General features: G+C 43.9%; 1 protein-coding gene across 1 annotated transcript in view; it reads right to left on the reverse strand.

Moving 5' to 3' along the window:
- The window catches only part of stag2 (stromal antigen 2), a 148046-nt gene extending 124034 nt beyond the window's left edge, over window positions 1-24012 (reverse strand). Inside the window, exon 1 of the mRNA XM_033030736.1 lies at window positions 23898-24012. The gene's annotated coding sequence lies outside the window, so the exon portion shown is untranslated. The remainder of the gene's footprint in view (window positions 1-23897) is intronic.
- Between the last annotated feature and the right edge of the window lie 232 nt (window positions 24013-24244).

A 24244-nucleotide genomic window follows, 5' to 3' on the forward strand; every position in this document is an offset into this window, starting at 1 on the left:
CTCTTCTCCCTGTATATGCTCCCCTTAGGCCAAGTCATTGAAAGGCACGGCATTTCCTTCCATTGCTACGCAGACGATACCCAACTCTATCTCCCCCTGAAGCCCAAAAACCAATCTAATCTGTTTAACCTTACCCACTGCCTCGAGGATATAAAGTGTTGGATGGCCCAGAACTTCCTCCAACTAAACGAGAGTAAGTCTGAGGTCATCCTTCTCGGCCCCTCGGACTCAATCAAAATGATAGCAGGCAGCCTTGGAAGCCTTACCCCACTACTCAAACCTCACGTCAAAAACCTTGGCGTGATATTTGACTCAGCACTGAAATTTGACAAACAAATCAATGCCGTGGTAAAAGCTAGCTTCTTTCAGCTTCGGATGATAGCTAAAATAAAACAATTCCTCCAGTTTGATGACCTGGAAAAGATCATCCACACATTCATCTCCTCCCGCCTAGATTACTGCAACTCCCTTTACACTGGCATCAGCCAATCATCCCTGTCCCGCCTGCAACTGGTCCAAAACGCCGCAGCGAGACTCGTGACGGGCACCCGAAAAAGGGAACACATCACCCGATCCTGGCCTCTCTCCACTGGCTCCCTGTGCGGTTCCGTATAAACTTCAAAATACTCCTCCATGTCTACAAAGCCCTCAATGGGCTTGCCCCCACCTACATAAATAGTCTTCTCACCCACCACTCCACCTCCAGGCCCCTCAGATCGGCCGACTTGGGGTTGCTGAATATCCCACGGTCTAGGCATAAGCTCAGGGGCGACCGCGCCTTTGCAGTTGCAGCCCCTAGGCTGTGGAACAGCATCCCCTTTCCCATCAGAACTGCCCCCTCCATCGACTCTTTTAAGTCAAGAATAAAGACTTATCTATACTCCCAAGCCTTTCCTGACGTCCTCTGAGTGAGGGCTACATGTATATATGTATGTAGTCTGTTTTTGTTGTGCTATTCTTATAACAAATGTAAAGCACTTTGGCCAACGAGAGTTGGTTTTTAAATGTGCTATATAAATAAATGTGACTTGACTTGACTTGACTGGATCTTATTGAAACATTTAAGATTATTAAGGGATTGGACACGCTGGAGGCAGGAAACATGTTCCTGATGTTGGGGGAGCGCAGAACCATGGGCCACAGTTTAAGAATAAGGGGTAGGCCATTTAGAACGGAGATGAGGAAAACCTTTTTCACCCAGAGAGTTGTGAATCTGTGGAATTCTCTGCCGCAGAAGGCAGTGGAGGCCAATTCTCTGGATGCTTTCAAGAGAGTTGGATAGAGCTCTTAAAGATAGCGAACTCAAGGGGTATGGGGAGAAGGCAGGAAAAGGGTACTGATTGTGGATGATCAGCCATGATCACAGTGAATGGCAGTGCTGGCTCGAAGCGCAGAATAGCCAACTGCTGCACCTATAGTCTATTGTCTAATGACTGGTATTTTGATTTGGAAGAGTATGCTGACATAGGTCTGCTTATCCAACTTGGGCGGCACAGTGGCGCAGCGGTAGAGTTGCTGCCTTACAGCGCTTGCAGCACCAGAGACGCAGATTCGATCCCGACCACGGGTGTTGTTTGTACGTTTTCCCCTTGACCTGCGTGGGACATCTCCAGGGTATTCAGTTTCCTCCCACATTCCAAAGACGTACAGGTTTGCAAGTTAATTGGCTTGGGTTTATATACTTGGTATAAGTGTAAATTGTCCCTAGTATGTTTAGGATAGTGTTAATGTGCGGGGATCGCTGGTCGGCGCAGACTCGGTGGGCTGAAGGGCCTGTTTCCGTGCTGTATCTCTAAACTAAACCAATGTATTTGGTTGAGGCAGAACTGGTGACAAGGCCTCCTGCACTTTGAAGGGTTGCAATATGTCACAGTCTTGGAATCTCAGAGGAGCAGTAATCATCACTGCTCAATAGACCACGTGCTTTGTGCCAAGTTTGGTCTCAATCGTCAACATTTCTTTGTCTTAACTACTTCAAGAAACCTAAGACTGGGTTCAAATACAGAAAGTAATGCTGAATTTCATCATTAATGGCTGCTTTTGCTGAAACGTGGTGCAAGTTTTCCAGGATCTCATGGACCATTTTTTTTGTCCAGGTGCAACTTTGTATAGTAGGTTAAGTTGGTACAGGACTTTCGGTTTGTGGATGTTAATGCAAGACTACTCTCTCGGGTGTTTCATTGAAATGATTGATCAAGATTTGGAATTTGGCCACCAGGTATGTGCTTATATAATTGTAATTTATCTACTGTAGCTTGATGACTGGTAGTATGTAGGCCATGGTCTTAACCAATGTGTCGACAACTGATCCCATCTTAGTACAGACCAGGGCTCGAAATTAGCGGTTGCCCGGGTGCCACTGACCACCCAAAGTGCCGCCGGGCAACCTAAACGCCGAGTCATTTTGCCCGGCTTGGCAACTTTGTTTATACCAAAGATAGACACAAAAAACTGGAGTAACTCAGGCAGCACCTCTGTAGAAAAGGAACGCGACGTTTCGTGTCGACGACGGCTGTCGTGTGGGGCAAATATACTAGATGCGTGATGACGCAGGGTCGGAGCGAATGACGGGCTCCGAACAGCGGCAGCAGCGGCCGTGACAGCGGCTCCATCCCCACCTCCTCCCGCCAGCCCTGATAAGGACCGCTGCTTGCAAATCCGCTAACGGCGCTTTCAAATCAAACCCTCCTGCACGCCGATGCAGGGAGAGGGATGCCTCGGCGTGCGGGAGGGTTTGTTTTGAAAGCGCCGTTAGCGGATTTGCAAGCAGCGGCCGCTATCAGGGAGGAGGGGGAGATGGAGCCGCTGCCGCGGCCGCTGCTGCCGCTGTGCAGGGCCCGTCATTCGCTCCGACCCTTCTGAAGCAGCTGTACCAAAGATTCTATAGCTATAGGATCTTTGAGCTGCATCGCTCGGCCCCGCACCTTGCTGTTGACTGGTGGAGGAAGGAGGCGGTGGCGAGGAAATCCCAACGGTCAAGGCAGCGGGGCGATGTTGTCCGAGGAGCGCTGACCTTCCTTCCTCCCCACCTCGCCGCCCCCCCCCCCCCCTCTCCCCCCCTCTCTCTCTCTCTCTCCCTTGTACGCCCCCTCAACCCCCCCCCCCCCCACCCTTATCCTGGGACCCCTCCTCTCCATCCCGCACTGATCCCCATTCCTGCCTCTATTCAGTCCTCACTGACATCCCCTGTGCTCCCTCCCCCATCTATTCATCCTGTGCTAATCACCCTATCCACCTCGCATTGTTTCTCCTGTCACCCCCCCATCCATCACACACTGGTACCCCCCTTCCCATCCATCATGCACTTCTCCTCCATCCATCCTGTACTGATCCCCCATCCATCCTGTACTAATCCACACATTCATCCCATACTGACCCACCCTCCATTTACCCTGCGCCTTCCCCTCATTCATCCTGTAGTGATCACCCATTCATCCTGCACAGACCCTCCGATCCACACTGTACTGACCCACCTCCCCCCATTCATCCTGCACTGATCTCCCCCCCCATCCATCCTGTACTGATCCTTCCATTCAAGAAGAATGGGCGGAACAGTCTGAAGAAGGGTCTTGACCCGAAACGTTGTCTATTTCCTTCGCTCCATAGATGCTGCCTCACCCGCTGAGTTTCTCCAGCACTTTTGTCTACCCCTATCCATCCCGTACTGAACCCCCCCATTCAACAGCACTGACATCCCCCGTGCTCTCCCCTCACAATTTTACGTACTCCAACCAACACGTACGAATTCACCTGCCTCAATCCATCCATTCTGCACCGACTGCCTTCTAAACCCCCCACTCCCACCCCCCCTCCATCTATCCACCCTGCACTGATTCACACACACCCCTCTCCCTGACCCTATTGTGCTGGAAATGTCTTCAGAGCGAACATTGACTATGTTTGATAACGGAATGCAATCAAATGTGTTTTAATTCCCAATGTTATTATTTGTTTTAGTCCATAAAGATGGATTAATTATATTGTGAACACGTGAAACATTAAAACCGCAGTGTTCGATTGTCACTGCTGCCGTTGACACGTTATTACAGAATTCATTTTAACAGCAAATCAATGCTCGTAATATGGAGTATCAGTACTGCAGTTATTTAATGAGCAACGTTCACAACTATACGTTGGATTTATCCAGGTTTTAGTTCTACAGTCGCTCATATACATCACAAATTTGGTTGGTTAGAAGATATTTCAGTTGAAATTTGAAAAGTTAATTATGAAGTAGGAATGATGGAAACAACGTTTATCAATAAAAAAAATTTAATCTGGTGCTTACAAACTGGGTATCTTCATTGCTGTTCACAACACGTACATCTAATCTGAATGTCCGGTAATGTGGCGTCTTGACACCTTTAAATATATTACCAAAAGAACATTTGCTGCAGTTATGTCCTTTGGCCATCTCTTGTCAGTTAGTGTAATGTTTAACCTGTCAGATGGGTATAGTCGGTTTTAACACCTATTATCATCAAATGCCTATAGAAATTTCCTTGCAACCTGTATATTTTGTTGTGGATAAATTATGTGGGAAGCGTGAGTGTTTCTGTACCAATAGCAATAACGACCCATGCTATGGCCATTTTCGGTCCTTCACAGAAAATATGCTTGCATCAATCTGTAGCATGCATGGTTAAGCATATATGTTACCATGGTCCAGGATTTATTGACACAGGTTGATCATACGCTGAATAATCCAACCACATTTTAGTTTGGAAGTGGAAAGAACTAATAGAAATTGCATTAATTGCAATGTGTAAAAAGAGTTGAGATACTGTCTTATAATTTTGCCGCATGTCATTGTGGGATATATCATGTCTTGATTGGTGAATATGTTTAGTTTGTGACTTTATTTGAAGCAGAAATAATATGTGAATGCTTCATTGAGTATAATTCCGACTGGTAACTATGCACTTCGTCCGAGCACATTATCGCATGCGTCATGCAAGCCATCTTAAATGACCACCTAAACTGTCATTTGGCAACCTAAAAAACTGCCAAGGGAAAAAAAGTTAAGTCGAGAGCCCTGCAGACTGTCATCAAACAAGGCTACATCATTACCCCTAACACACTTCTATCTTTGTCACTGTAATCATCTCATTTCCAACAAGCTTCCCTCCAGGATATTTTACAGTACAGGTGCTGTAGTTTGATGAGAGAAAAGTGGTTCAAGAGCTAATGTTGCAAATTCGTGAAGGCATGAGCGAAAGGTAGAGTGTCTCTGGTTACATTAAACACAGTGAAATGATTTGATGATTGAATGCAAGTGGCGGCGGAAGTGGCGGCGCTGTTAACAGCTGCGGCTCGCCTGCAGTCCGTCTGTCTTTACTTTTTCTGTTGTTTTTTTTGTCTTGTTTTGGTTAAGTTTTAGTTTGTTGGGTTGTGTTGGGGGGGGGGGGGGGGACATGTTCTGTCTCTTCCTTCAGGGGAATGCGACTTTTTCGTGTCGTATCCCCCTTCTCTGCCTCCGTCTGCGCTGAGGCCTAATGGCGGAGCTGGCGGCCACCAGCCTGCGACTGACCCCGAGGCTCCGGAGGCAGAGCCAGCCAGGACTCACCAACGAGAGGCTGGCCGTCTTCGGGGCTGAGGCAGCGGTGGCCCGACTTGCTGGTGCAGCGTTCTGGCTTTCGGCGGCGGCCTGGAGCTGATGCAGCGGGGCTCGGAGCTGAGACTGTGGGACCCGGAGCTGGGGCAGCGGCCTGGAGCTGGGGCGGCTGCCCGGAGCGGAGACTGCGGAACCTGGAGCTGGGGCGGCTGCCCGGAGCGGAGACTGCGGAACCCGGAGCTGGGGCGGCTGCCCGGAGCGGAGACTGCAGGACCCGGAGCTGGGCGGTGACCCGGAGCGGAGACTGCGGGACCCGGAGCTGGGGCAGTGGCCCGGAGTGGAGACTGCGGGACCCGGGGCTGGTGCGGCGGCCTGGAGCTGGGGCGGCTGCCCGGAGCTGATGCTGTGGCGGGCAGTCTCGAAGCCGATTCGGCGTTCCGGCTTTCGGCGGCGGCGACATCACCACGGAGGTCCGCTGGACTAGAGGGCGGCATCTCCAGCCTGGATCGATCGCCTCAGCGCAGAGGGAGAACAAGGAGGGAAGAGACGGAGACTAAGACTTTGCCTCCATCACAGTGAGGGTGTGCTTGGTGAACTCACTGTGGTGGATGTTTAATTAGTGTTTATTGTATGTTTTGTTTTTATTGGTTCTGTGCATGACTGCAGGCAACATAATTTCGTTCAGACCGAAAGGTCTGAATGACAATAAAGGAATCTAATCTAAAGTTGCAAAGGCATTTGTACATGAAATAAAAACTGCAAACAGGAGCACTTAGCAGGTTTTGCACAAGATTGATAGAGAGTGTTTGTCAGAAATAACAATCAAGCAGAATATATATCATTTTATCCGTCCCTAACAATCAGCTTTCTACTAATAACTAATTTACTGCTACATAATTCTTAAACAATTCTTAACACCAGCGAGAACAATTTTATGAAACACATTTTACACTAAATGAACCAGAAAAGTACAGTAACTGCTTGGGTACAATCAAATATAACCCAGGATTGTAAACAGCATACAAACTTATTACAAACTGAAATAATTGGAAAAAAAAGCCACCCACATCTGAACGTGCGCCAGAAATGCTCCGAGTTAAAAAGAGATCTTGGCAATTAAACATAATGGCTTTTTTTGTAATTAATCTTCCTAATCAAAAGAGTATCTTTAGATTGCTTGCATAAGTGACAATTCCCACACTCGATGCTCCAACAGTCGTCGTCTCAGGTCCCATAATTTACATTCCTCAACTACACTTCCAGGTAGCCAAAATCCAAATATAGTTCATAACTCCAGCATTATTTTCTAAATAATCCAAGGGAACACACACACGAACACACATACGAGCACACACACACACAAACACGAACACACACACACACACACACAAGCACAAAAATATTGCAAATGCTCAAAATCCAAAATAAAATTCCAAATGCAGGAAATGCAAAGCAGATCAGAATTCATCAATGCAAAAGAAAAGCACTGGCAATGTCTTCAATTGATGATGCGTCAGCCAAACTGCTTAATGGACAACGTACACATCATTGGATTCAAATCAAATCACTGCCATAGCACTGACATGACTCGCCAGTTATATTACAGTGCAATATTACCTCTCCTCAACTACCGAAGGATATTAGGTTGATATTCTGGAATTACACTGCAACTTCAAAATTACTGCAAAGGTTCTGTTTTGAAGTAGTGTTAAGGGCATGAATGCATTTAGAATTTTCAAAGCTCCCAATAACAAAACTGTTTCTTTCATGTAAAATAATATCCCTTTTTTGTCAAGACATTGCAATCATGGGGTTTTATCTCCAAAATACAGGCAATGTACTAAACATAAAATGAATAAACTTACGATGCAACTTTCAAATAGATCAGAAAGCATACAATTCAAAGGCAGTAAATATCTCTCACCAATATGGCAATGAAAACAAAGAGTGTGGAATTATTCAAGACAAAGATGTTATCATACGAAAATTGGCATGATAAAAGCCGCAGAAACGGATCCAAGAAAGCTGACAGGAACCACATGTATATTTAAGGTGGCCTTTGGCACTGGTGTGGAATTTTCCTTACCTCACTGGGGTGTATTTTAGCATTATGCACACAGACAAGCTTGTCAAAATACCAAAGGGTATCCTTTCATGATTACTGATGTGATCCGTTGGTGGCGGCGCCTAACGGCAGCGGCTCGAATACAGTCGTCCGTCTTTTTTTTAATTTAAATGTATGTTTTGAGCATAGTTTTTATTATTTTTTTAGCTGTGTATATGTGGGGGGTGGAGGATGTGGGGGATGTGGGGGAAACCGTTAATCTCTTCCCTGTACGGGGACCCGACTTTTTCCCTGTCGGGTCTCCGGTGTCGTTGGGCCTAACATCGTGGAGCCGGCAGCAGCCTCCGGCCGGGACCAACCTGAGGGCTTAAGTCGCGGAGCCTGCGGACTTGACATCGCGGAGCTGGCCTTCTTCGGAGCGGGGAGATCTGTGGTGGCGCTCGGCTGCGAACCGACTCTGTAGTTCGGAAGCTCCGGCTGCAGGCCCTGTGGACAGGAACATCGGGAACTCCAGGTCCCTGGTGGGAGACCGCTTTTCGGAGCTCCCGCAATGGCAGCTTCTCCCGCTGGAATCGCGCGGTTGAAAGGACACGGAGCGAGGCCTAACATCGCCCGGTGCGGGTTAGTGGCCACGGGGACTTACCATCGTCACCGGGGGCTCTAACATCGGAGCCCCAATTCGCCTAGACGCTGCAGTTGGTCTGCTTGAACCGCGGGGTTTAAAGGACACGGAGCCAGGGCCTAACATCGCCCGGCGTGGCTAAATGGCCACAGGACTTACCATCGTCCGCCGGGGGCTTTAACATCGGAGCCCCAGTTCTCTAGACTCTGCAGTTGGACCGCGGGTGAAGAATAAAGGGAAGAGATAAGACTTTGCCTTCCATCACAGTGAGGAGGTGTTGGAGACACACTGTGATGGATGTTTATGTAAACTGTGTTAAGTGTGGGTCTTGGGTTTTTTGTAATGTAAAAAACTGTAGTAAATGTAATTTTGTTCAAACCTAGGTTTGAATGACAATAAATAGCATTCCATTCCATTCCATCAAACTGCTCTTGACCAATGATTCAGAGTACATTTACGCAAGACCACAAATGCATGGAAAACAGATTACTTGAAGGATCTATTCACTGCCCCAATATTGCTCAATACAGATATCGATGACTCAGTAATCCAGTCCCAAAATCTATTAATGCAAGAACAATTGTTGCTGACTGCAGGCTACACCTCTTTGGTGCATCAAAATACATGATGTGAAGATACTGTAAAGCTAGATAATTAGTTCAAGGTATGGCACTATCAATAAACAATCAACACATCCTACTTCCACTATGGCAATTTTTTTTAATATGATAATACATCAAATTAATAAACCATAATGCAAACCCAGTTCATCTTACCAAACATTAACATACTCTTTACCAAACATTAACAAACAGAGATCACAAGAAACATCTAACATCAAGACACAGCAACCTTTCCAAAAAAATGGCAAGGTTCTCAGAGGAGTAGATGCTACAAGTATGTGGACTTCAAACCTTGCAACCTCTTACTTCACAAATCACCTTGCACTAGCATGGAGTCACACAGCAAACACCAAAGCACATGGATATCTGACTTAACTAAAGACATCACAAGAATTTCACTCAATGGGCCAGTCTTTGGAACGTGACCACGTGACCAGGTGGCATCACATAAAGTAATGCATTAAAAAATTCTTGGAGATTAATCTTATTCATAGCTATTTTCCTATCTACAGAATATAATGCATGTCTGCTAAAGATATGAACATTAGCTTTTTAAAATTCGGAGTTTATAAGATAAAACTGAGTTATGAAAAAAATGCTTCCGTGGGAGGTTACCCACGTCACCAGTCATATTTGACCTAGACCCTAAACATTGTCAACATAACATAAAAATTTCACTTGATAAACTTCGAAAAAAATATGAATCATATTTACAGTACAAAACAATATACCTGTAATGCTTTCAGAATGATAAGAGATGTATTCTACAATTTCTCAGATGTTTGGTCACACACATGACTAAGAATTTAGAGGGGGAGGGCAATGCTTCCCAATTCTGAGGCAAATTTCTCCCCTTATTAGGAAGATTACAATAAGCTCAAGATGATGAATACAAAAGCAAGCCTGTCAATGCTCAATGCCATTCCAGCCTACCAGCTGCATCTCATATAACAGAGCAGCCTATTTGGAATTGCTGTGCTATTGGTGTTGGTTTATTGTCACGTGCCGAGATTCAGTTTAAAAAAAACCTTGTCTTGGTAGCTATCCAGGCAAATCATACCATACACAAGGACATCTGGGTTGCCCAAGAAAGACAACAAAACAATGTAGAATATTGTATGCAGCAGGTATCACAAGGGAACTGAAAAAGAGGTGGGGAGAGGGGTGTACAAAGCCTGGTGATGCAGGTGAGAGGGGTTTTGACTAAGGAGGGGAAATTGGTGCACACCGAGGAAAGGCACAGGGAAAAGGGGAGTAAAAACAAGGGAGGGGGCTTGTTGTTAGCTAAAATTGGAGAATTCAGTGTTCATACCGTTGGTATGAGCTCCTCCATTGCCAGAGTGAGGCCACACACAAACATAAGGCACAAACTTCATATTACAAACTTAAGGAACTTAAACTTCATATTACGCTTGGGCAGCTTATTCCTTCTTCAAATCCCCTTCCACGAATGTCCCTTCATCTGACCACATTTCCCTTCTCGTCTCTCCTTATCTTAAGTCATTTATATCTATCTACCTATCTAAACCCCTCTCACCTCCATCCACCCATCACTTGTCAGACTTTGTCCTGTGCCCAACTCTCCTTTCTAGCTTTCTACCCCCCTCCCCACACTGGGCAGTAATCATATTGTTATCTTATTAGACTCAACTTTCCCCAGTTCCCTGAAGTTGGTTTAAAAATTGGTTTACTCCGTACTGCTCAATTACCCAGAAAGATACATGGCATTGAAAGGTAATATACTAGAACATATATATAGCTCTTATGGATATGCATTAATTACTAATACATATTCAACTGCTTAAAACCACATTATATGCTTTCCACTTGAAGCTTCACATTACTTTGAAGGAAAAACATTTTAAACAATCTTTCCTAGTTTGCACAAGTTAAATTTTGCCGAAAGACAGCATTTTCGGTGAGCATAATTGAACTAGCACAAAGATTTTTTTTATTTTCTTCCCAGTTCCTCAAAATAATTTTCTGCCTTCCAATTGCTGAACCACAAACATCTCATTCAATACCAGGAACAGGTGTACAAAAGTGCTGGAGAAACTCAGCGGGTGCAGCAACATCTATGGAACAAAGGAAATAGGCAACGTTTCGGGCCGAAACCCTTCTTCAGACTGAAGGGACCAGGAACAGGTGTGTCAAATTGTGGACCAGGAACAGGTGTATCAAATTGAGTGCAAAACCAAAACTAATGCCAAGTTACCCTAAACAAATGCAATTTTTGTCCTCAATATTAATAAACTGGATACGAGTTCTGTAATATCCACAAAACAAAATGGATACAACACAATTAACGGATTGTGGGACACTATTAGTATTCTATAGGCTAAATTAGAGAACACTATTTGTTTTACGAAGTGAAAATCGGGCATTATGATAACAACGCATCCCCAATGAGCTCAATGCATGCTTGGACACAAAAAGCTGGAGTAACTCAGCGGGACAGCCAGCATCTCTGGAGAGATGGAATGGGTGACAGGTCGAGGTTCCTTCCTACTCAATGCATTCTAAACTTGCCATTTCACAGACCTTCTGTTGAAAACATCACGCACAACTGTCTGGGTGCACCTATACCCATGGTCACTATCGCAGATCAGCCTTCCCAAGAGTGACCTTGCGTAAAACATAATCAGTAGCAGTGTCCTCATAACCTTTGTGGACCAGTATTCATGAACATCTTCAACCTCTCTTTGCTAAATTGTGGGGTTCCCATTTGATTTAAGACCACAACTATCATCCTCGTGCCAAAGAAATACCACAATAGCGTGTCTTAATAATCATGTCATATTGCTCTGACATGCACCATCGTGAAGTGTTTCCAAAGGATGATCATATTGTACATCAATTCCACCCTCCCAAGGGAGACTTGACCCAGTGTAATTCGCCTACTGCCGTAATTCATCTTCAGCAGATGTCAATACCCACGCCCCATACTCATCCCTGGATAACAAAGATACCCGTCAGATTCCTATTAATTGACTAGATGCATTCTTCAACACCATAATCCTAATCATCCTTATTTTCAAACTCCTGGGCTCAGCATTCATCTCCCCTCAACCCTCCCCACGCCCCCAAATATATCCTTGACGTCCTGACCCACAGACCACAATCCCAAAGGATAGAAAAGAAAATATTCGCCATGATAATGCTCGCGACCCAAACGACTGTGCCCTCAGCCCCTTACTATACTCCCTATACACTCACAACTGTGCAGCCAAATTCAGCTCCAACCTCATTTAGATTCGCAGATACCACCACCTCAGTGGGCCGGATCTCAAACAATGATGAAACAGAGTATAGAATGGGTGTAGAGATCTCAATATCATGGAGTCAAGAAAACAACTTCTCCCACCAGCTAACCAAAACAAGAGGTATGACATTTCTCAGATGCCGAAGGAAATACAGCATGTCTCCAATGACTCTTAACAATTTCTACAGATGCATCAGAGAAAGCATTCAGTTAAGCTGCATCGCAGCTTGTAATACCAGATGTGATGCCCAAGACTGCAAGAAATTTCAGAGTTATGAACACAGCCCAGTCCATCATGCAAACTAGCTTCACACCTTCAGCTCCCTTCCCAATCGACTCCATCTGCACCTCACGATGATTCGGGAAAGAAACCAACATTATCAAGGACCGCTCACACTCTGAATAAACATCTTATATAATAAGGATGTAACCCCGATCTTCCACTTTCTCTGCAGCAACAATAATACATTCTCCATTACTTTTATTTCCTCTTTTGAGTACTGTGGCAACTCCTCCTCCCTTGTGTGCAGCTCTGATCCTACTTAATGCAGACAGACCAGGAGGAGCTGAAGACCAGCACAATGGACAGCACCTGCCTGCCAGAAAACACCCGTAACCAGGACAATGCTCTGGACTAAGCAGAGTCAGAGTAGCAACATCTGTGTCCAATTAGATGTTATTACATTGGCCCATCTGCACCTCATCACCCTGCATCTTAAAAACCAAAGCAGTATCAGCCAGGAAGGGTGAGAGAGGCAGCAGGAGAAAAAGAGAGAAGGCAAGGGAGAGCAAAGGTGAAAGAAAGGAGAAAAAGTGGGGAAACTCCTGACTGGCTGTGTTTCCTGTTACAGGCTTGGAGCAAAACAGCCGTGGGACAAGCCCGAGATCACCAGAGCTCCTCATCTGCCTGCAGGCAACCAGGAACTACACCCCCGTACAGAGTAAAAAGACTGAATGATGGACTAGCTGAAGACTGCCAGAGCCTCCTCATCGAAGCCAAGACTGAGCTGCAGGATACGCCTGAAACCTGCAGCACTTCAACTTCAGGCCAAAACTGAGCTGCCGGGACATGTCTAAGACCACCAGTATCACTTTGAGGCAAAGACTAAACTCCTGGGACAAGCCTGAGGCCGCCAGCACCTCCTTCAAGACCAAGATTGAACTGCGGGGATGAGCCAGAGACAGCCAGTGTCCCCACTAAGGCCATGAGTGAGCTGCTCGGGAAAGCCTGAGACTGTTATCATCTGCTCTTCCAGCCCAAGACCAAGAAGCTGGCACAGGCTCGAGACCGCCTGCGCCTCTTCAAGTCCAAAACAGAGCTGTTGGGGCAAGCCCGAGACCACTTGCCCAGACAACAACAGACTGTACCCCCACATGACCTAGATTTTCTTGTCACTATCATCATTCGCTATAAATAAACCTAATCATGAGTTCACCTTGCCATGAGTGCTTCTGTGTTGTCATTGTCAAAATAAGCTTGTATTAATTAAAAACAGGGAACATAAACCTTGTTATTGTGACTCAAACTTTTAACCAAAAGGGTTGATGAGGGTAAAGCTGCCGATGTTATCGATATAGACTTCAGCATAAGAGGCTGTTGTGGTACTTTAGATCACATGTCATCTAGAGGGAACTAACTGAATGTGAAAGGCTTGGATAGAGTGGATGTGGAGAGAACGTTTCCACTGTTGAGAGTCTAGGACCAGAGGTCATAGCCTCAGAATTAAAGGATGTTCGTTTAAGAAGGAGATGAGGAGCAATTTCTCTAGTCAGAGGGTGGTTACTGCTCTAGAAAAGTATATGTGTGAATAAGCATCAGGGAACAGAGAAAGCTAGAAATATCATCCAACTGAAGACTCTCAGAACAAAATATTAACTCAAACATGAATGTACGTGTATTTAGCATTATAATACAGCTGAGGGCTCGGGAGGCCCTGACCACGGGTGAACATCAGGAACATTAGAGGAAGATGACTGACTTCCCTCAGTGGGAAACTTTTGATTCTGCTGGGTGGGTATGTTTTATGTTGAACTCTATCGTGTGTTGTGTTCTTTATTTTTATTGTATGGCTGTATGGTGATCATATTTCACTGTGCCAACTGGCACATGTGACAAATAAATGTATCTTGTAAGTATGGGTCAGCTTTGGGAGATCAGGAAAAAAATGACTTTTTGTATAGTGGTATAACTGTAGTACAACAGAAGATGAAAAGGATTCAGAAAGGAGCACTGAAACTTTTGTACAAGAGTACATTTTATTCTAATACTATAAAAAGAACACATTTTATACCATTCATACTTTCACATACTTATATTTGCAACTGCTTGGACAGATTTGTCACTGGAGTATCGTGAGCTTTTTCTTTCCAATTTAATTGTGAGTGCGTGCATGTGTCACGCAGGGCTCTCACTTAACTATTTTTCACTGTTGCCAGTTTTTTAGGTTGCCGAATGACAGTTTAGGTGGTAATTTAAGACGGCTTGCATGACGCATGCGATAATGTGCTCGGACGAAGTGCGCTGTTACCAGTCGGAATTATGCTCAATGAAGCATTCACATATTATTTCTGCTTCAAATAAAGTCACAAACTAAACATTCGCCAATCAAGACATGATATATACCACAATGACATGCAGCAAAATTATAATACAGTATCTCAACTCTTTTTACACATTGCAATGAATGCAATTTCTATTATTTTTTTCCACTTCCAAACAAAAATGTGGTTGGATTATTCAGCATATGATGAACCCGTCATTAAATCCTGGACAATGGTAACATATATGCTTAACCATGCACACTACAGATTGAAGCCAGCATGTTTTCTGTGAAGGACCGAAAATTATCATGACATGGCCATAGCATGGGTCTTTTCCTCTTGAATCTTCAATCATCAATCTCTGGTGTGCCCAGTCACAGCAAGGTAAGTTGATAAAGAATTGAATTGATCTGTTTGACACTTTTGAAGATAGACGCAGTAACAACATCAAGAGGAGAAAAATAGATACATAATATCCCTTCTGCTCTTGGATTATGTAATTTAAAAGAAATAAAGAGAATGGAAGTGTACTTTGATTTTCTTTTTCTTGTAACATACTTGTTATAAAAATAAATAAATAAATAAATAAATAAATAAATAGATAGATAGAGGATCGCAAAGTGGGACAGGCCCTTTAAGGGAACAACAGCAACAGAATAATTTGCAGCGGTGTCGAGCGCCAATCCGCTGCCTGAGCCGCTGGTTCACAAGTAAGCAGCAACTCCACGGGTCAAGGCAGGAGTTCTCTGAGAAAAGCCAGCACAGTTTGCATCAGGCATTCCGCTGTCCACGTCATCCAAGCTTTCCTTTGCTTGCCAAGCCAGGCAAAATGACTCGGCTTTTAGGTTGCCCGGAGGAACTTTAGGTGGCCATTGGCACCCGGGCAACTGTTAATTTCGAGCCCTGGTGTGTGTTCTTTTTTGTGTCAACACCACCACAATACTACTGTTTGTCAAACACTTGACAAACCTAGCAAACCTAGTTTTATGCATCATTTGTACAACTTAAATAAATAACAATTGCGAGGTGACAAAATTAAGTTGGAAAGAAAAAGTTAATTGACATTTAAAATCAGTATAGCGCATCTTATGCTATTAACTACACTTGAATCAACAATGTTACTCAACTTAAGCAGACACCCAAACCATGAAAATCCATCTCATCCATTTATGCCAATTTATACAATCAATATAGTAGTAAACCTAATTTATTGATACTTACTCCTAACTTCATAATTAAAAGGTACATACAAGTATGAGTATGCCAAAGTAACATTCTGGTTATCGGGGCAGATCAATTTTCAGGTGAAAGGCCTTTTGCTTGAACTCCAATGTGTTCTGAGTTGAATGTTCCTATCACACATCAACACATCTCCTGTGGCACCACAGGCCCAAACATCTTCGATCACTGCTACACAACGTAAAGACGCCTACCTTACCATCAGCTGATTGCATTTTGGAAAAACTGATTAAAAGGCTGTGCTCCTCCTCCAGCTTACAAGCAGAAACTGAAGTTCGAGGATCCAGTACAGAAAGACATACATTGCTAGTCTGAGGAAACAGATGAGCTCTATGTGACTGCTCTGAACCGGTGGACTGATTAATATTCAAAAACTCAAACCACCAACCTAAATGAATACACCACTGCTGTTTGAGACTTCAACAGGAAGAGTGTTGAAGACTGCATGTCAAAGTCATCTATCCAAGTGTTCCCCAATTATGAATTAACCATTCCACGGTGAAGACCAAATCTGAGGCGTTCAAACTGGGTGATCACAAACTGTACAGGATATCTAGGAATTGTCTCTGCAAAGCGTTCATGGATGCCAATTCCAGAGGCAATTGGAGTCCCAGACTTACCACAAATGCCCCATCACAGGCAACAATTTATTCCTCCCCAACAAGGCCAATGCATTTATTCCATGCAGGTGTCGAACAGGTCAGTGCAATGACGTCACAAAATCCAACAGCTTCATGTGCATCTGTGCCTATGGTCACCATTACAGATGCCAGACCACACTTTCTGAGATCGAACTCATAGTAAACGATGGGCCGGATGGAGTCCCCAACTGTATCCTCAGTACCAGCAGGCATGAGTACTCAGGGACATCTATAACCTCTTCTTACTACATCTTGAGGTTCCCATCTGTTTTAAGACCACTGCCACCCATGTGCCAAAGAACAAGATGATGTGCTCTGACAACCACCATCATAAGGTACTTCAAAAGCATGGTCATGTCACACAACTCCAACCGCACAGACAGCATTGATCAACTGCAATTCACCTACCGCTGCAACAGGTCCACAGAAGATGCCATTTGCCTTAAACTGTACTTATCCATGGATATCTGGATAACAAGGACACCCACGTCAGACTTTATCAGAGACCTCCAATATCAATATAAATCCAACTATCTCATCGACAACTCAAAACCATTCGCTGCAATTGGATCTCTAACTTTCAAACCTATAGACCACAATAAGGCTAGGCGACAAAACATAATCTATGATAATTCTCAGCACCAGTAGACACTGTTAGTTTAGGTTTATCATCACGTGTACTGTGATGTTCAGCAAAAAGTTTTGTTTTGGATCCTATCCAATCAGCTGAGATAATACCATGCATCAATACAATCAAATCAAACTCAAATACAATAGGTGGAGCAAAGGGGGAGACACAGAGTACAGCATGTAGTTCACAGCATTGTAGCACACCAGATCTATAGACAAAGTCCAATATTCACAATGGCGTAGAGGCGATTCAAATTGTACCCCAAATTATGGAAAGACCATTCGGAAGCCTGGTCTCAGAGGGGAAGAAACTGTTCTTGGATCTGGTGGTGCACGCTTTTAATCTTCTGTATCTTCTGCCTAGAGGGAGCAGGGAGAAGGAAAAATAACTGTGGTACAAATGTTTGATTATGTTGGCTGTGTACCAAAGCATTGAGAAGCATTTAGTGTCTCGTCTATGAGATAGACTGGGCTACATCTACAACTCTCTGCAATTTCTTATGGTCTTGGGCAGAGCCGTTCTCAAACGAAACTAAGATGCAACCCAACAGTATGCTTTCTAAGATGCTTCTACAAAAGTAGGCCAGATCTTGAACAATGCAAGATAGGAGACAAGAAGACGATAGAGCTTTGCATTTGATCAAAAACACCTCCCTAAAGGTCAGCAAAATGAAGATTGATTTTATGATGCTGGAAGTTAATATAGCCGTGAGCTTCAAATTTGTAAGTATAATCAGCACAAACAATTTGTTCTGCTCTGACCACATTAACGCAATGGCCAAGAAAGCACACCAATGCCTCTGTATCCTCAGAAGGCTACGGAAATTCGCTGCATCTCCAGTTTCCGAAAATGCACCACAGAAGGCATCCTATTGGGATACATCACAGTATAGAAACATAGAAAAATAGGTGCAGGAGTAGGCCATTCGGTCCTTCGAGCCAGCACTGCCATTCAATATGATCATGGCTGATAATCTAAAATCAGCATCCCGTTCTTGCTTTTCCCCCCAGATCCCTTGATTCCATTAGCCCGAAGAGCTAAATCTAAATCTCTCTTTGACAATTGCTCATGCTTCAAAGTAGGTACCACCAGATTCAAAAACTGCTTCTTCCCTACTGTTGAATTAAATTATCATTGTTGGGCTATCTTATTGCAGCCCTTAAACTTTCTTTATCTGAACTTTCTCTGCACCTATAACAATATATTCTGCATCCTGTTAATGTTCTCTTTTACATCACCTGATGTACTCACATATGGTATGATTTGCTTGGATAGTATGGAAAACAGTTTTTCCACTGCATTACAGTATATGTGACCATGATAAAAGATACCAGTGTTATTGCCAGGAGATTGTTGGAAAGGTAAGCAATGTTTTGCACAGGAATACAAATATACAGTGCCATGTGATCTCACCAAACACTTGAAGATTGGCAATTAAAAGATAGCATTGAGTCACTACTGAATATTATCCAAACCACACATGGAATAATACCATACAGATATGGAAGCATTATCAAAGATTGTTAGAGATACAGCGTGGAAACAAGCCCACCGGCCCACCAAGTTCAAGCAAGTAACCTACAAATCTGCATGTGTTTAGTGTGGGAGGGAACTGAGCACCCAGAGAAAACCAAGTAGTCACAAGACGAACGTACAAATACCGTACTGACAACACCTGCAGTCAGGATCGAATCCGGGTCTCTGGCGCTGCAAGGCAGCATCTGCCAATCACTGCCATTTCTTTAAAAATACATCCAGTTTATTTAAAATCACCATCACAATGGTATCCGTTATTGCCATTTGTTCGCTATTTCAGAGTAAGGGATTACGGAGTAAAAGAGTTCCCTCATTCTTCCTCCATGACTTCTGTTTTCCAGCCCCCCATTCCCTCAAGTTCACCATGGATGACCAGTCACTCTACACCTCCATCCCCCACCAAGAGGGTCTTAAAGCCCTGTGTTTCTTCCTCAACCGCAGAAATAACCAATCCCCGTCTACCGATATTCTCCTCCGCCTAGTACTTACTCAGCTGGTCCTTACCCTCAACAACTTTTCCATTTCCTCCAAATCCAAGGCGTAGCAAGGGACACGCGCGCATGGGCCCCAGCTATGCCTGCCTCTTTGTAGGGTATGTCAAACAATCCTTGTTCGAGGCGTACCGTGGCCCTATTCCCAAACTCTACCTCCGCTACATTGACAACTGCATTGGGGCTACCTCCTGCACCCATGCAGATCTCACCGACTTCATCCATTTCACCACTAACTTCCATCTGGCACTCAAATTCACCTGGACCATTTCTGACATCTCCCTACCGTTTCTTGACCTCACTATCTCCATCGCAGGTAACAGATTACTGACCAAGATCTACTACAAACCCACTGACTCCCATGGACTCCACTTCTTCCCACCCTGCTTCCTGTAAGGACTATCCCCTACTCCCAATTCCTCCGTCTGCACCGCATCTGCACCCAGGATGAGGTGTTCAAAACCAGGGCATTGGAGATGTCCTCATTCTTTAGGGAACGGGGGTTCCCCTCTTCGACTATAGGTGAGGCTCTCACCAGGGTCTCTTCTATATCCTGTAGCTCCACTCTCACTCCCCATTCCCCCACTCGTAACAAGGACAGCGTTCCCCTTGTCCTCACCTTCCACCCTACCAGTCGTCACATACAACAAATAATCCTCCGCCATTTTCGCCACCTCCAACGGGATCCCACCACTGGCCACATTTTTCCATCTAATCCCCTTTCGGCTTTCCCCAGCGAGCGCTCCCTCCATAACTCCCTGGTCAATTCGTCCCTTCCCACCCAAACCACCCCCTCCCCCCGGTACTTTAAAACAACTGCAGGAAATGCTACACTTGTTGCTTTACCTCCCCCCTCAACTCCATCCAAGGACCCAAGCAGTCTTTCCAGGTGAGGCAGAGGTTCACCTGCACCTTCTCCCACCTCATCTATTGCATCTATTGCATCCGCTGCTCTAGGTGTCAACTGTTCTAGATTGGTGAAACCAAGCGCAGGCTTGGCAATCACTTCGCCCAACACCTCCGCACAGTTCGCATTAACCAACCCGATCACCCGGTGGCTCAGCACTTGAACTCCCCCTCCCATTCCGTATCCGACCTTTCTGTCCTGGGCCTCCTTCATGGCCAGAGTGAGTCGCACCGCAAATTGGAGGAGCAGCACCTCATATTTCGCTTAGGTAGTGTACACCCCAGCGGTATGAACATTGACTTTTCCAATTTCAGGTAGTCCTTGCTTTCTCCCTCCTTCCCCTCCCCAGCTATCCCACAGCCCACTGTCTCCGCCTCTTCCTTTCTTCTTCCCATCACCGCACCCCCACATCAGTCTGAAGAGTCTCGACCCGAAACGTCACCTATTCCTTTCTTCCATAGATGCTGCCTGACCCGCTGAGTTTCTGCAGCATTTTTGTCTACCACCGAGTAAAAGAGAATCATTGTATAAGTAGTAGAAACAAAGAACTGCAGATGCCGTTTACAAAATGCTGGAGTAACTCAGCAGGTCAGGCAGCATCTCTGGAAAGCATGGAGAGAGGACATTTCAGATTGAGACCTTCAGACTCTCAGTCTGGAATTGGGCCTGGAATCCTGGCGAGTTGGTGTCCGGGGGAGAGGCAAGGTTTGGCAGTTGTTGGCCGTAGCCAGCAAGTGGAGTGCAGGTAAGGGTCGGCAGTGGGCATGGCCTGGAAGAGTCAGCAGCCCAGCCTGGAAGCTGCCAGGGAGGCGGTGTGGGCCAGCATCAACAGCCTGGATAGCAGTGACGGTCGGTAGGTCCATCCACTATAACCAAAGTCCTTAATAAAGAGGCCTGTAAAAACAAGTCACTGTAGTATCATGGTACACTTCAGCCAAGATCTAATAGATGGCAAACAGGTTTTGAATGTTCAGCTTCCCAAAGTTTATTAAAGTACAGGCAAAGGGATAGAATCACGTGAAATTATCTGCAATGCAAGAGAAGCTTCCACACTATTATCACAAATTATCTGTCATTTTGCTCTTCATCCGAGTTAGACGCCATGGCTCAGGTATTTAGAGAGATAAATCAGGCTATCAGCTTTCGTCATAAGAATGACAGCAACATCTGGAGAATGCACACGCATAGTTGAATGTATAGTTCTCAGTGCTCTTTTACAGTGCGACACTGCAACATTCCCAGTCATTCCCCAGCATGTTCCCTTCTTTTAACAAACTTAAAACATTGAACAACAAAATACGATAGCTTTATGGCATACCAAACCTTAATTCTGCTTAACAAATCTGGGCATATGCACGTAATTATTCCCATAATAAACAGAAATAAATTCTGCACTTTCATTGTAGATTTTTTTTTAAATTTAATATAAGCGTCCATGGCCCTGAAAAGATTTGCACGATCAACTTGAGATGAGAGAAAATAGTACAAAGATATATTAGAGGAACTGGGACTGTTTTCTTTAGAGAAAGACAAAAGAACATTTGACAGACACGTGAAGTAGTAAAATATCTGGTTAGAAGAGTGGTTAACAAAAGGCTGTTTCCTTTGGCAGAGGATTGACAAAATGAAGATCTTTTTCCTTCATGCTATTCATTTCTGTAATTGGGAATATAATGTCTGCAAATGTAGACGAAGGAGGTTCCTCTGTAGCATTCAAAAGGAAATGGGACAATCATGAAGGACACTGTGCAAGACTAGGAAGGGCCTGGATTTAGAACTGGTAATATAGGTGGACAGAGAATCCACATGGATTCAATGGAACAAATGGCTTTTCTGTGCAGTGTACATTGTGTATTTTGCCTCTGCTACAATAAACTGTACTAGAAAATAACAAATATGAATGAATATTGAACAAAGTTCACTACTAAATAACAAAACTACTATGAATCACAGTTGAGAAATACCCAACAGGTTTTCCAAGGGTTGTGAAGAGAGCAAAAGCAACAGCACTGCTTCATAAACCTTCCAAACATCCGAGCAACATCTTCCTCCATTACAATGATCCTGATGGTGAGCACATCACTGTGAGACTTCTAAATTAAACAAAGTAATGTGGGCATCTTAAGTTAAATTTAGACCTGATTATTTCAGAATTAGTCACATTCATTGTTGAAACAGGTCGACAGAAAACAGGATGTTGTGACTTTTCAATTTGTGAATAATTCATGAATAATTCCAATGATAAATAAACAGTAGCTTCCACATTGGGAAGCAGTTGACCAGATACCCTGCAAATCATTAACAGCCTGGCAAAAAAGCCACAGAAAACAAATATTTTAATTGAGACCCATAAATGATCCTGAAGCAGCTTGTCATTGACCACAACACTGGCTTCACCAGCAAAATGACAAAAAGAAAGTTAACTGGAATTACTACTTTTTAAAATAGATGTGTAATCGTGAAAGCAAAAGACAGGATATCAAAATCCACAACTTGCTTCTTATGTTATCACAAAACACAATATTTTCCAAGTGACACGTTTACAAAGTCTACTCCACCAAATAATCAATTGCATGCCAATCATTTTCCCCATCAGTTCAAAACTTAGAACTCAGCTGACACATTCCTACTTGTCCTTCCAATCAACATTCTCAACCCTAATATTCTTCCCTCAAACACACTCTTTATTCTTCACCAACATCTAAAATTAATTCACATGTCATACAGAGGTCCAGGGGTCTTACTGGATTAAAACCATTTTCATCACTCCAAGATCTAGTGCACAAAATATATCATATATGATTTCGAAAATGGTTTAACTCGAATCAGTCGAAATATTGCTACAATATGGAAAAGGCACAAGTTGTGCCAGAAACGTTAGTATTAATAACTGAAATGTTCAGCTGAGTAACTATTGGCTGGCAAATTAAACCCGAGAGCCAGTGTTCACTTGCACCACTTCCTGTTCAGCTTCCTAGGGTAAAAATGGTGACGTCATTTAAAGGAGTGCTGTCGAGAACACTTTTTCCAATGCTCAAATTACAAAATATTTATTAATAATAAAACTAAACGGATTCACACAGTCCACTTAGAATTGTATCTATAGATTGCAGTGAATAACCATGTTTTATTTACTTACATGGTATTCTTTGCAAAGTTTAGAAATATTAATGTAGGCCCAATCGGATTCAATACTTTTCCAGCGAACTATCAAGTTATGATTTCACTATATCCCAGTAATTGGACCGCAACAAAAAGTTCAACCAAAGAGACGTGCGTCTTTATATATACGCACATGTTATAAACAAACTTGGAAGCAATGTTGGTTTACACGCACCCACACAAAATGTTCAGCATGCTCTCACCAAAGATAGAAACTCCAACACCAGAATATTTACCACGACGATCAGTGGGACGGTACTTTAGCGAACCCCCATACGGTTATTGCAGTTGCGAGTTATATTTATTTGCCAATAACACACCCAAATGTAAGAACTGAAGAGTATTTAACTACCTTGACATATTTGCTTCTCGCCAGCCAGCGCCGACGTAATCACAACAAAATACACAAATGTAACCACACACTTGTTTTTAAGTAGACAGTGATCGGCTAGATTAACAGACGCAAACTGGAAAATATGTACACAAAAGCCGGACCTCTCAATGTCTCGTTTTTTAAATAAGTTCGAAAAATCGGAAACATTTAAAAAGGGCCGGTCAAACAATTTTCGAACATCAAGTTGACCGAAATCGCTGAAAAACAGCGCATTTGCACTGCGACATACCTTTCGACATATTTGTTTTGCAAAATAAGAGCCAAATTGTCACTTAACAAGAAAGCCGAGTTACAGTTAAGCGCTTCCCACGAAATGAGTAGATTAGATACAAACAGGGTGTGGCTATGAAATTACAGGGTGGTTTATGGGAATCTGTTTACGGGGAGTTGTTTTTCTTCAAAAAGAAGCCCTCCATAAACGCTAAAGTTTAATGATGTAGTAAGCAGTTGGGTTGACAAACGTGCCAAGGATTCATATAAATGGAAAAAGAGAGGAGAAAAATGAACCGAAAGCTCAAACTCTAGTGGATGAATAATGTCTCCTCTCTCGCTCACGCCAAGTGTTTACAACATTGT

The sequence above is a fragment of the Amblyraja radiata genome, chromosome 12, assembly GCF_010909765.2.
Source record: "Amblyraja radiata isolate CabotCenter1 chromosome 12, sAmbRad1.1.pri, whole genome shotgun sequence".
Lineage (NCBI taxonomy): Eukaryota > Metazoa > Chordata > Chondrichthyes > Rajiformes > Rajidae > Amblyraja > Amblyraja radiata.